The sequence below is a fragment of the Tamandua tetradactyla genome, chromosome 10, assembly GCF_023851605.1.
Source record: "Tamandua tetradactyla isolate mTamTet1 chromosome 10, mTamTet1.pri, whole genome shotgun sequence".
NCBI classification, from domain to species: Eukaryota; Metazoa; Chordata; class Mammalia; order Pilosa; family Myrmecophagidae; genus Tamandua; species Tamandua tetradactyla.
The window spans coordinates 98,387,796-98,402,072 of record NC_135336.1 but is presented as its reverse complement, the minus strand read 5'-3'; the positions used below and the strand labels follow the sequence as shown (position 1 = coordinate 98,402,072).

At 43.7% G+C, this 14,277-nt stretch overlaps 1 long non-coding RNA gene across 1 annotated transcript in view; it reads left to right on the top strand.

The window, feature by feature from the left end:
- The first annotated feature begins 296 nt into the window (after positions 1-296).
- The window catches only part of LOC143648082 (uncharacterized), a 107,455-nt gene continuing 93,474 nt past the window's right edge, over positions 297-14,277 (top strand). The window contains exon 1 of the long non-coding RNA XR_013158352.1: positions 297-475. This is a non-coding gene — a long non-coding RNA (uncharacterized LOC143648082). The remainder of the gene's footprint in view (positions 476-14,277) is intronic.

The window sequence follows — 14,277 nt, the reverse complement described above, 5'->3', positions numbered from 1 at the left end:
GTGTACACAGAACCACGAGTCTCTGTGAAGACCTGGGCTCTTCCACAACGACGGCTGAAGTGACTCAGGTCCCGAGCACATGTGAGGGCGGGGGGGCATGGTCAGGGTTGAACAGGACCATCTTGAATCAAGCATGTTTCTCCCTGGACTCAGGGTTGGCTTGGCTGTGCCAGAGTCGAATACAAATAAGATTTGCATTCTATGCAATTGGAAATTTCCCTTTTCTCTTTTGTCTGGTTTTGCTCATCTCTAATCTCATTTCTTCCTCTCTTACCCATCATCTAGCCTGGCATCAACTTAGCAGAACAATGTCTGCAAAATTAAATTCACAAAGGCCTTGGCAGCTGAGAGCAAACCCAGCCCCAGTGGAGGCACAAAGCTGGGCTGTGGCCAAGTGGGTTGACCTGGCATCCAAGGAGAAGGGGAGAAGGCAGCTGTAGTGAGCCGGTGTGGAACAGACTTTGCACCCTATCTGGTAAGGAGGGAGAGTGGGCAGAAGGCAGGAGGTGGCTAGGGCAAGTCTGGGGACACTTGGGCCAGGAAGGGGAGTCAGTCTTTCTGGTAAAGTCAATCCTGGAGATTAGAAAGTTGCTTCAAAATACCGAGTGCTAAAACCCAAGATGCCAGGGGCCGATTTCCATTCTCTGTTCCATTTGCCAAGTTTCTTAGAACACTGCAGTCAGTATATTTTACCCTCCCCCAACTTATTTCTTCACCAGCTGAATAATTTGGGTTGTGTAAAACGGTGTTACAAAAAGGTGATTGTTTGGAGCCTTTTGGGGATTGGCTACAAAACGGTCCTTTTAATTCCCCAGAAAATTGCTCGTTCTATGCAAAATATACTGTACCATTCACGTCTCAACTTAGCCATTGCCATTCTGACATAGCTTCCTTTCAGATTTGACATACAGTATGTAAATGCGAGCCAGCGACCACAAATATCTTTCTAAAATTGAGACTGTGAGTGTTTTTCTTTGAAGATCGTCACGTCCTTTAGACAGGAAATTACTGTCAACTTCCCTGCTGGCTGGCAGCAGTAAACTGAGCTTCTCCTCCCATTTGTTGAGATGAAATATTGTGCTAGGGACCATTTCTAGAAATGCATCTGTATTTTAAAGTCATTATCCTTAAAAATTGGCAGCAAAAGTCATTAATGGTATAGTATTCAAATCAAGTCGTTGGAGCACAGGTTAAACATCCTTCTTTTGCATCTGAACTTGGTAACTCTGATCTATTTTAGAATGCTTTAGTTCGGCGTAATTACTACAGTTTCCAAAGGAGTTTCTGTGTAATTACCACCTAGTTTATTTCGTGGTAGCTATGCAATTAACTTGTCTCAGTCTGTAAATGGAAAATACTATAATTCTAATACAAATGGTTTGGATGCTGGTTTTCTCAACCATGCTTTTTTTTTTTTAAAAAAAATATGTATTTTAATGCTTTCTTCATTTTTCGTCTTCACCTTCTTTAAATACCATGGTTGGCTTAGTTAATTATTTTTAGCTGTTTTTTAGACCAAGGAGAGATAAGATCGCTAAAATTTTATTGTGCAGCCCCAAATGATCAACAAATCTTTGGGGACATTTAAAAAAATGACAATGGTCATCAAATTATCCACACATGTGAAAGCTGAGGCAGGGGCTGTGAAGACTCTGTAAGATCTGACAGTTTTCAGGTGGCGAGCTAGTAGAAAATGAATGCATTTGCATTTCCTTTTCCTTATGTGAGAATTATCTTTGGGTGGGAATTTGCTGGATTTGAGGACTTTATGTTTTGCACCATGAAGGTGAGGGTGGCACTTGGAGACTGCTCCAGAGGACACTGCCCCTGAGAGCTTTAGGCAGAGGTCAGGGGGATGGAACTGGCTTGATAAAAACAGGCTCTGGAAAGTGTAAGTAAGCAATGCTAAAAAATTACATCCAAGAGGAAAAAGGAAAGTGTCAACGCACAGGTGTTTTAAAAGGTCCTTTTTGCTCATTTCTGTGTGTGTGCTAGGCTTGCGTGATATTTTGTATGGCACATTGAACAGAGTGATGAGTCAATTTTTAAAAGCAGACCAACAAATCTGCCAAACCATGGGCTCCACGGCCAGCCCTAAGTCTAATTCTGACTCACTTAATCTAATCCATCCATCTGTCCATTCATCCATCCCAACATACAATACATATCGAATGCCTGGATGATGGGGTACAGTGGTGAAGCAGATATGCCTTCCGTCCTTGATAAAAGTGACAGCGAGTGCCAGAGGGCCAGTCCAGCAACAGGTGCTGAGAGCCGAGTGAGGAAGCACCGTCTGGGGACAGGGCCGCTACAAGGGCAGTGCACACCTGTGCAGACATGCCACGAGCGGCCTGCGCGTCTCCTGTGTGCTGGCACCGCTCTTGCTCCTGGGAACCTGCCAGGCCACGAGAGACCCGAGTCCTGTCCGCCTAATGCTTACGTTCTTGCTTTAACTTTTTTTTTTTGGCTTGAAAATTTGTATTGAATGTCAGCAAATACTGGAAGTAGAAAAAAGGAATTCTGCAGAACTTCACAAGTAAATTTTCCAATTCCCACGAACAAATGTTTTTTAATGACTGAGCAACTATAATGCTATGAATATTCACATGATGAATGTGCTGAAATTAAAAACAGGCAAAGAGAGACATATTAAAATATGACTTACAACAGCTTCATTACAACATATTTTCTTTAAAATTCCAACATGGATTTTATTCCTTCAACAGATGTAGGGCGTTTCTGTTATTTTTTGCAAAGCTAACGTTATATGTCTTTGAAAATCTTGAAAAAAATTGAGCAATTTAAAAAGTCTACATAATGAAAAATTATATAGTCCATTTTATCACTTTAAGGAGGGAGACAGAAAACACACATGTTGACAAATAGCCTTGGGTAAGGGATGAGGAAAGGAAGGGTGATGGTGGGGAAGGGGGAAGGGGGTTCTCTAAGAGCAATGTCATGCATAAAGCAGGTAGTGCCTCAGAAGGTCTTGGGGGACCACAGTCTCCAAGGTGCAGCCAGGACAAAAGTACAGAGGCTTTTGTTTGAGGAAAGGTATAGCTGGAGAGCCTTGAGTCCAGGGAGAGTCACCAGAAATGACGTGAGGCGGAGGCTGTCAGAGCATGTGGGCCACGTGGAACGTTAGGAGAGCTTGGGGTTTTGTGGTTGCTTGTTTTACCTATCTGGGGTAGGAAGTTAGGGGAAGATTTTGTTCAGGGAAAGGACAAAATCTGTTTTTAGTTCTTTTAAAGGTCTCTCTGGCCGCTATGCTGAAACTGGACGCTAGGGGGGAGCAAGAGAGATGTCCCATGAGGAGTTCATGGTACTGGTGGCACAACATGACATGGCGTCCATTGGGGTGGTTGCGGTGGAAGTTTCTGGATGTGCGTTCAACGTAGAGCCAATAGGCCTTGCAGCTGAGTTGGATGTATGGGGGTGTAGAATCAGAGGGGGTAAAGATGGTGCCTCCATAAGAAAGGACTTGCTGAAACCCTTCCAAGTTACATATTGTAGTTAGATGGGAGAGTCCGATAGGACTAGAGAGATAGAGCCTTTGAGTGCATGGGGTGATAAGTTCACATTAGCTGGAGTAGCATAGAGTGCCTTATATGATAATTTATAAATTAACAAAATATATTTTTGATATATATTTAAAATGTAGATTATGAAATAATTTGATAAAACATATATTTTAATAGTTTTTTTACAATTTACCTTCAAAAGACATGAGTTCTATGAGTGGAAAATATCTGAACACTGTAAGACTATGGCATATACTTGCAGACCCTAGAACCATGTTAACATCTTTTCAAGACATGAGACTTCTATTCAAAAAAGAAGGCCTTAACTCATAGATGGTTTCCTACTGATTAGTATCTCTGGGGGAGCAGTTCCTGTAATGACATCTTTCCCCTTGCCCTCCTGCTTACTCATAGAAATGTCCCCATGGGAATGGAAAAGTCAACATCATTGAATTAAAATACAATTAAATAAATCTGTCTTAAAAGAAAAAAATGGAGAATGGCTTCGTTGAAGCAGGAGAGGCTTCAGGGTTGGAGTTGACGAGCCAAGGTTTATATACGGCCCGGTAAGTTTGAGTTGTCTGCCTGACATCCAAGTGGAGATGCTGAATCGGGAGTTGGGTATAAGAATAAAGAGTCCTGGAGGGAGTTTGTGCTGATAACATGAATCAGGGAGTCACTGCACTGGCCTGCAGGAGGCATTTAGAGTGATAAGACTGAGCTGGCTCACCAAGAGAGGAAATGCAGGAAGAGAAGGAGCCTGGGCACCCAATGTCTCCATGCTGCCAAGAGGAGGAGAAGCAGGACAAGCAAATGAGGCTGAGAAGATGCAGGCAGGGAGGAGGGAAGAAAACCAGGAGGACTCAAGGGCAGGGAAGCCAGGGAAGGATATAGTCACAAAGGGTGGAATGGGTTGAGAGGTCAGAGAAGATGAAGGCACTGCCCACTAGGCTTGGCAGGGCAGAGGTCACTGTTATTCTTGGCAAGAGCATTTCTGAGGAGTGTTGGAGGACAAAACCCCAAAATGGGGTAGGTTCTATGGAATGGGAGCTGAGGATGTGGAGACAGCTAACATAGACCACTATTTTGGGAATTTTGCTATATAAAGAGGAACAGGGAATGAGATGGTGAGTGAAGGTGTGCATGGGGTCCAGGGAAGAGATTACAATATGTTTATGATTCTCTGGAGAAGGAAGAACTGATGATGTATAAGGGTGAGGAAGTGGCTTCTGGAGCAAAAGAGAGAAGAGTGGGACACTTAATACCAGAAGAGGGGTTTTCAGGAATTATTCCACAGGAGGGAAGACAGAGCATGTGGGGCAGATGCAGAGAAGAAGTAGGGCAGAAGGCTGGGGAGAGATCAGAAGAAATCTCCGGAAGGCGAATTGGCTGGAGACAGGCCCAGAATCACAGAGAAGGGAGCAGCTGAGCTGTCCTCTCCAGCAGCTCCTATTTGAAGGGCTCTCTACCTCCAGATTTGGCATCTTCCACGTCTCTCCTCCTTTCTCCTGCCTCTTCCTTCCCATCTCCCACTCAGCAGTATATTTAATTGGCCCTCCATCTCCAAGTGTCTCATAGTTTGTCTTTGAAAGGTAGTCCTTCATCCGTGAACTTTGTCCGTGTCTTTTGTGGTAGGCAGAATAATTGTTCCCCAAAGATGTCCACATCAAAGTTCCCAGAACCTGGGAAAATGCTGCTGTATGTGGCAAAAGGGATTTTGCAGAGATGCTTAAGTTTGACATTTTGAGATGAGAAGATCATACATGTGGGCCTAATGGAATCCCAAGGGTCCTTATAAGAGGGAGGCAAGAGGGTCAGAGAAGGTAGCATGAGGATTGATGAAGTAGAGGTTGGAATGAGGCCCTTTAAGAAGGAGGAAGGGACCCCAACCAAGGGCAGGGTGGCCTCTAGAAGCTGGAAAAGGCCAGGAAATGGGTCTTCCTCTGGAGCCTCTAGAAGGAACACAGCCCTGCCCAGCCCTTGATTTTCATCCCGTAAGACTCATTTTGAGCTCCTGACCCCAGAACTGCAACTCCCTGTGCTTGTGTGGTTTTAAGCTCCTAAACTGGTGGTAATTTTTACAGCAACGATGGGAAACCGGTATAGCTTCCCTGAGAATTTTCCAGATCCGAGTCCTATCCCTGAGGGTTCCTCCTCTTTGGAGGAGACTGTGGAGAGAGCAGCTGTGGGTGGAAGCCACCATCAGCAGCCATCGTGACGCTGAGGTCAGCCGCGTCCCAAGACGGCCCCACGGCCCCAGCCCATGGAGTTTGCTTTGCCAAGCAGATGGAAAAGCCAGTCATGTCGACAGCGGGTGGCCATGGGGTCTCAACAGACTCGCCCTCAGCCCAGGGCCAAGGCCTGGTCCCACCTTCCTGCTCCTTTTTACACACGGAGGCTCTGTGGGGTGTGTGGGTGTGACTAAGGCTTCAGAGTCAGAATTTGCAGCATTTTTCTCTTTAAAGTTGAAAGACGTGTCCAAGGTAATTATAAGAAGGCTCCCGTTCCAGGGCTTTGTGTCATGGCTCTTGTGCTTAAACTAGTTTAAGCTATTAATTGCCATTCTTATGTCATGTTTTTTTTAATTGTGATAACGTACAGAGCACATACAATTTCCCATTTTAATCACTTTTGAGTGTAGCATTCAGTGGTGTTACATTCGCAGTGTTGTCCCACCATCACCACCATCCGTTATCTGAACCTTCCCATCACCCCAAATAGAAACTCTGTACTCATGTTCCTAATATTTTTGCTGCTAAATTAATGTGTTAATTTTTCTCTGTGTGGACCCTGCAACCGTTTTGTGTTGGGTCCAAGTTCAGAAATGAGGCGTACAGGTGGATTGTCCTAATCCAGGATGGAGTAATCTCTTGGCTGTGGTGTCCACAGAATGTTTCCCAAGACACACCAGGAAGCTTTTACTTCCATTGTTGCTTCATTGTGATTAGAAACAGGGGGAAACAATATCGCTGTGTTCCTTCACTCCTAAGTCAGATGTGAAGCACTAGATGTAAGGTGAGAAATAAAAGATAGTCCAGCCAAAGCCCAGTGGTCTGAAGGCCAGCCAGCAGTGGGGCTTGGCTAAGGATCATGAAACGAGATACATTGCCCCCGAGATGCAGTTGCATGGCGCTCCACACGTGCCCATGAACTTAATGAAGAGACCACAGTGTGAAGAGACGGTGGCAGCAGCTGAGGGCACGTCTTGGGTGGGTGAAGGGTCAGGTGCCGTGGCCACAGAGGAGCAGGGCAAGGGTAGGGTCGGCCACCTCGTATCCTCTGCTCTGAGAGGCCCGGGCAAAGGGCAAGATGGCCAAAGGATATGGCACAAGCAATCACGGATGGGGCCTCTCAGGGCGGCGGCCTCTTTTGGGCATATGCCCAGGATTCCCTGAAGAGGTCCCTTGACCTGTGGGCCACCCAGAGCTGGAGGTCCCGGGCGGCAAGGAGAGGGCACGGGCTGGTGCATGTTGTGAAGCACGGTGGGAGCCTCTTCAGAAAGCAAAGGCTTCCTTGAGCGCGTCAGTCTTCTGTGAAGCCACCCTCCACTGCCACCTCCCAGTGGGAGCGGCTCGCCTCTTCTGAGTTTCCACTCCCCCCATCATATCACTGGATCTCCCCTTTCCTTGGCACTCCCCCATCGTGCTGCCTGCTCCTGACAAGCTGAGCCAGTCTCAGTTATCACCATATCCCCAGTGTGTTTCCCAGAGCCTGGCTCCTGGGTTTGCAAATGCCAGCCCTGGGGCCAAATCCAAGCTGAGCCCTACTTTTGTCGATAAAGTTTTATTGGGGCATAATCACTGTGATTCATTTACCCCCTGCCCATGGCAGCTTTCCTGTGCTGCAATGGCAGAGTTGAGGAGTTGTGACCATACCGCCCATGAAGCCTAAAATATCTACTCTCTGGCCCTTTAAATAAAACATTCACTGACCCCAGCTCTAAGGCAATCCTGTCTTCTCTTGACAATTGGCAAGCACATTACAATGATGTACTAATAATCTTTCAGAAATTTTCTCATTTATCATTTGAAATCATCAGAGGCAGCCTGAGCCAGATAAACCCAGGATTCAGAATTACCACTGACTTTTGCCTTGATGGTGTCTGAAGGGTTGCCAGCCCCCCTGGAAGCTTGGAAGGCTCAACAGGGCTGGCCTTGGGCAGAAAGTTCTGGAAATGGCTTTCTGACCCTGAAGTATTTCCTCCTCCACTTGCACACACCGCCTGCAATTCCATCAGATATCCCCGCCTATAAGGATATTACTAATTTATCTTTCAATCAAAGTGTTTCCCTTTTTAGAAGGATCTGAAACGAGGAACACTGGTGCAACAGGGTGTCATGGTTAGGTTCATGTGTCAACTTGGCCAAGTGGTGGTACCTGTTTGTCTGGTTGGGCGAGTGCTGGCCTGTCTGTTGCGATGAGGACATTTCATAGGATTAAATCATGATCACATCAGCTACATCCACAGCTGTTTACATTTGTAGTCAGCCAAAGGGGAGTGTCTTCTGTAATGAGTGATGCTTAATCTCATCACTGGAAGCCTTTTAAGCCTCTCCTGTGGAGTTCGTCCAGACCCTCCATCAGAATCATTGGCTTCACAGCCTGCCCTGTGGATTTTGGACTCTGCGTTCCCATGGTCACGTGAGACACTTTTATAAATTTTATATTTGCGAGTGTTCCCTGTTGATTCTGTTTCTCTAGAGAACCCTAACTAATACACAGGAGTTTGGGAAGAAGCAAGGTTGTGTGCGGTGCTGGCAGTGGTGGTGAAAGGCGGCTGTGGGGTGCAAGGAAGAAGGCGGAATGATTTGGGACTCTTTGGAGAGAGAAAGGCAGCAGGCACTGGGTGCCTGGAGTCGCAGGAAGGCTGCGGAAGGGGGAATGCCACAAGACGCGTTGTTCTCTGCCAGTGTTGAGAACCAGCAACAGCTGTTAGCATTCCGGGATGGGTCATCCTTGGAATCTGAAGTTGAAGCCCTAGAGACTTGGGAAGGCTAGTCAGACACTCCCTCGCTTGACACCAGTATATTTCGACAGCAAAGAATGTTCTCTCCCTGGGTCGACTGCTGTACAGGATCTACTCACCCGCTGGGCAGCTCCATGTCTCAGGACGTGGCCAAGAGCTCCTGGATCAGACGTGGTTGGTGGCTGGAGACCTGGGATGCCACTGTGCCACCTCCCACGCCAGGATGCCCTCCATTTCAAAGAACCATCCAGCTCCAGGGTGGAGGGCATCTTCCACCACAGCTGCCCTCCTCACAGCCTGTCCTCCTCTCCGGATTTGTCCACACCCCACGCTTCCTTTGACATCCTGGGAGAAGCTTGGAGGGAAGCTGTGCACCCAAAGGTGCAGGCTTGGCTAAGGCCTAGCAAAAATATTGCCTAGAAGATTGCAAAATAATTAGTTGAGGCATCCACATTCTGTTTTGGAAGAATAGGAAGAATTATCTTGTCATTACAGGGCAATTATCCTGTGAATATTTTGGCAGCCCATTATGTTTTGCTGTGTAATTGCAATTAACATGTAAGGGATCTAGCTCTTCTGGTGTGTGTCATTCGTACTCTGAGAAATACATGACTAACGCTAAGCTGACAGCTACATACGTGTGGCGTATGTCTAAAGGAAGAGGTGGTGCAGGAACCTGCGACATTCTTCACTTCTTATCCAGCCCCAGAGCTCTTTTTGCCACATCCTTACAAGAATTTTGCATAAGCATGTATGGGGGGCGGGCAAGGGCTTGAGAAGCGATGGTAGGTTATCCACATGGAGAGTGATCATGGAAATAAGTGATTTTTCTGTGGCTTAGGAATACTTGTAGACCCTGCACTGCTTCTTTAAGAGGCCAGGCCAAGTATATTCCAATACTTGGAACAGTATCTTAAATACATTTCCTTCTCATGCCTTTAAATATTCCAATTTGGATTTTTTAAGTTTATAAATGTAAAGTTCATTTTTCTATCAGAATTCTTTGAAGTGTACATTTTCTTCCTATGATTAGCTCTGTAATATTTCTCATACTTGTGTGCATTTGAGTATCTGATTTATCACTTTTACTCTGAATTTTTAATAATGATTTGCTACTTTTCTTCAATAGGTGAATTTTCTGAAAAGGTTTTATTTTGAATTGGATTTCTTTTCCCCTCGACAGTCATTTCTCACAGCAAAACTAGGAAGTTTTTCAGGTGTGCCTTAGTATTGGCTGGAGCTCTGCTGGGGTCCTGCATGCTGCTAGAACCTCAGCTCCCTGCAGGCGGCTCGGGATGGCCAAGAAGGCTCTGGCTTGGAACGCCAAGCCTGGCTCCTCTGCCTTGTGGCTGATGAGACACTCCAGCTCCACTTCCCGTCCTTCTGGATGTAGGAATCCCACTTTACTGGTGCCTGTGGGGAGCCTCAGGTTCTTGGGAGCCTTACTCACACTAGCTAAACTCACACAAGACTGAGGTATAAACCCCAGGCTAAGATGCTGGTTTTTCACCGATTCGGTAGTCAAGTTCTTTCCAAGGACTCTGAATTAGGTATGCTCCCCCTTCCTACCATCCATATACCCTGCCTGCCTCCTCCCACTCTCCATAACTATTCCATTTTTAGCAAGGGCAACAGCTTCTTTTAGCTCTCCATGCTCACCTTGGATTGGCCTCTGGTTCCCGAGGTCTTTATTCCTAAAGAGAACCAGCCGCCTAGTGTACATTGTGTTCGTTGTCCTATATAGTGTTTTAGCTCCTACATGCCTCAGAATCCAAATTTGGTCTGGGCTATTGCAATGAACTAGTTTCCTTGCCCCAGCATATCCTATATGTAGCAGCAGATTAATCTTCTGAAACACAAAAACTGATAAAACACTAAACACGAGGGAGAAGCATCTGTTCTACATGAGAATTTCTCATTTACAAATGAGAATATCATTATTTATTTTAGTCTTATCAGAATTTTACATTCTGAGTGTTTTCAGATAAATTAGAACTATGGTCACAGATTGGCTATGCATACCTTCTTATCAGTAATAACTGATATTTTTGTGCTATTTTAAAATTTTCAAAAGCAACCACACCACATACATTATCCCACCTGCTGTACTTCCAGCCTAATTTGATTTGCCAGAGAGAATTACTGGCACATGACTTCAGAAATACATGGGGGATATCAAGTGTTACTCTACAAAGTGATACACGGGCATTGTATATGAGTTTGCGAATATGGTCTTCGTTGCATACTATGTCAAGATCAAGACCAAAAATGAACCATTGCTCTGAATTCATCCCCCTTCTCTAGATCTATCTGTTTGCCTTGACTTCCAATCAGGCTTCCCAGATCCTGCCTAATTAGGTTTAGCTCCTGCAATATCCTTTCTGTACAATCATCTCATAACGGTTGCCTCTAAGCTGCTAGTTTAATAATCTAGATAATAACACACTTTGTACAGAATCACTGATAATAGCAGCATATTTGTAACCCACGCGGTAAGTGTTTTCATCTTTAGAAATACAATAACATATTTCTCCTACCAATTTTGAATCCCGGCAGGATCTTCTTTTCTCCTTAACAGCTGATTTCTCCTTGCTGCTCCTGCTGGCGTCTTCCCTCCGACGTGGCTGGGGAAACCTTGGGACTCTACTTCCCACGATGAAGGTGCTTTGCCCGCCCCCTGACCCCCCTCTCTATCTATTTCATTAATATTCATTCACCTCATTCGCATTCATTGCATTTGGCCTTTAGCAAACATATCGGAATGCCTCTGCTTTTATCTAGTACACTCTAACTCTCAGAGTTAAAAAAAAAAGTTCACAATTCACTTTTGGCCTATTAGTGTTTTCATTTTTAAAGATTTCTTTAGGGTGCTTTCTTCTGCCGTCAGGGCAGTGAGTGGCCCATGCCAAGGCACCCACGCCAGGCTGCTCTTGGCTCTCCGCCAGCATCTTCACCCCAGTAAAGGGCGCAGTGGGGACCCTGCATGGATGGTAAGGGTACAGAAGCTGACTTTGCATTCTTTTGCACTAGCTGAGCTGACTCCTTGTCCCTTCTTCTTCTTCTATTTTTTTAAATTTGGGAAATCCATGTTTATTTGAGAAATTTGCAAAATGAGAAAAAATATGAAGGAAACAAACATACCTCATAAGTCTACCTCTAAAATATCTCTAAAGGACTACTTCTGTGTAAATACACACAATTGGGCTCATATGAAATGATTTTATATTCTATTTTTCTCAATTAGTATAACATAAGCAATTTTACATATTATTACAAACTGCAGAAACCATGTATTTTATAAGCCTGCATAATATTCAATAATACAGATATACTATCATATATCATAACTATTCCCTATTCAACACTGTGTTGTTTCCAGTATCTGTTAGGTTGTAGAATTATTTATACATATATATATATTTAAGTTTTTTTTATTTTTACCTTTTTTATTGTATAGTATGACATATATACAAAGCGAAGAAATAAAAAAGCAATAGTTTTCAGAGCACTCTTCAACAAGTAGTTTCAGGACACATCCCAGAGTTTGTCATGGGCTACCATATGATCCTCTCATATTTTTCCTTCTAGGTGCTCCAGAATATAGGAGGCTAGAGGGCTTAAATTGTTTTTTATCATCACAATCAACTTTTTTCCTTCTTTTTTTTGTGAAAAAAGAATATATATATACAAAAAAAGCTATAAATTTCAAAGCACAGCACCACAATTAGTTGTAGAACAGATTTCAGAGTTTGACATGAGTTACAATTTCACAATTTTAGGTTTTTACTTCTAGCTGCTTTAAAATACTAGAGACTAAATGAGATATCAATTTAATGACTCAGCAATCATATCCATTTGTTAAATCCTATCTTCTCTATAAAACTGCACCATCATCTTTGATCTTTTCATCTCCTTCTTTAGGGGTGTTTGAGCTATGGGAATTCTAAAGTTTTCATATTGGAAGGCTCTGTCACTAATATGGGGTTGAGAGATGAAACTATCTGATGTTCTGGAGACTGGGCTAGGTTTCAGGACTTATCTGGACCAAGGAGCCATCTGGAGGTGTAGGTTTCTGGAAAGTTACTCTAGTGCCTGGAACCATTGTGGAATCTTATGTATTGCCCTAAGTGTTCTTTAGGATTGGCTGGAATGGTCCTGGCTGGGGGTGGCAGGTTATGATAGGTAGTAAGGTCTACCTGAAGCTTGTGTAAGAGCAACCTCCAGAGTAGCCTCTCAGCTCTATTTGAACTCTCTCTGCCGCTGATACTTTATTAATCACACTTCTTTTCCCCCTTTTGGTCAGGATGGAATTGTTGATCCCATGGTGCCAGGTCTGGATTCATTCCTGGGAATCATTTCCCACATCAGCAGGGAAACTTTCAACCCTGGATGTCATGTCCCACGTAGAGGGGAGGGCAATGATTTCGTTTGCAGAGTTGAGCTGAGAGAGACTGAGGCCACATTGAGCAACAACAGAGGTCCTCCAGAAGTAACTCAGGCCTACCTATAGGTAGTCTAAACTTCTCTGCTACCTACATAAGCTACACAAGAGTAAGCCTCATGATCGAGGGCCTGGCCTATTGATTTGGGTGTCTCTAAAGTTTGACACAGTATCAGGGGATTCCCTGATGGTAAGGTTTAATAGTTTCCAAATTCTTTCTCCTATCTCTCAGGGGACTTTGCCAATACTGTTTGATTGTCTGCTTAGTATACTCTAGGGTGTATCCAGGCATTACAATAATCTATACAGGATTAAAGGACCTCTTTCTTATTCTGTACTCCCTGTGTTTCAATTGTTCAAATGAACTATATAGATAGCTTGGATTAGTTTATGCACTACAGAAAATTTCAGTTCCAGACCAAAATAAACCTTTCTTCCATTGGTCTCAAAGAGTATGTGTGGTTCTAAAATATAGACACTGTCTTCCTTACCCCTATGTTCTGAATTATTTTAACCCCAACCTGTCGGCTTCATTCTTATCTTTAACTATCAGGTTATATGTATAAAACAGCCTCTCAAAATCCAGAAATAATAATCACCATTCCAGACTTTATGTGTCTGCTCTAAAAGCTTACAGTCTAGGCTCCTGTTTTCTTATAAGCATTTTCTAAAGGTAACCATATCATTTTTGTTCTTTTTTTTTTTTTTAACTTTGTTTATTGCATAGTATAACATACATGCAAAGCAAAGAAATAAAAAAGCAATAGTTTTCAAAGCACTCTTTAACAAGTGGTTACAGGACAGATCCCAGATCTACGATCCTAGAATATAGGAGGCTAGAGGGCTTAAATATTTTTTTATCGTTATAATCGACTTTTTTTCCTTCTTTTTTTGTGAAAAATAATATATATACAAAAAAGCTATAAATTTCAAAGCACAGCACCGCAATTAGTTGTAGAACATAGTTCAGACTTTGACATGGGTTACAATTTCACAATTTTAGGTCTTTATTTCTAGCTGCTCTAAAAGACTGAAGACTAAAAGAGGTATCAATTTAATGATTCAGCATTCATATTCATTTGTTAAATCTTATCTTCTATGTATAACTCTACCAACACCTTTGATCTTCCCACACCTCTCTTTAAGGTTGTTTGAGCTATGGCAATTCTAAATTCTTTATATTGGAAGTGTCTGTCACTAATACGGGGTAGGGAAATGGAACTATCTGATGTTCTGGAGAGGCTGGACTAGGTTTCAGGACTTATCTGGACCAGGGACCTATCGAGAGGTTTGTAGGTTTCAATTCTTGTTTTTTTTTGTTTCTGGCTTATTTTGCCTAACCAAATGTC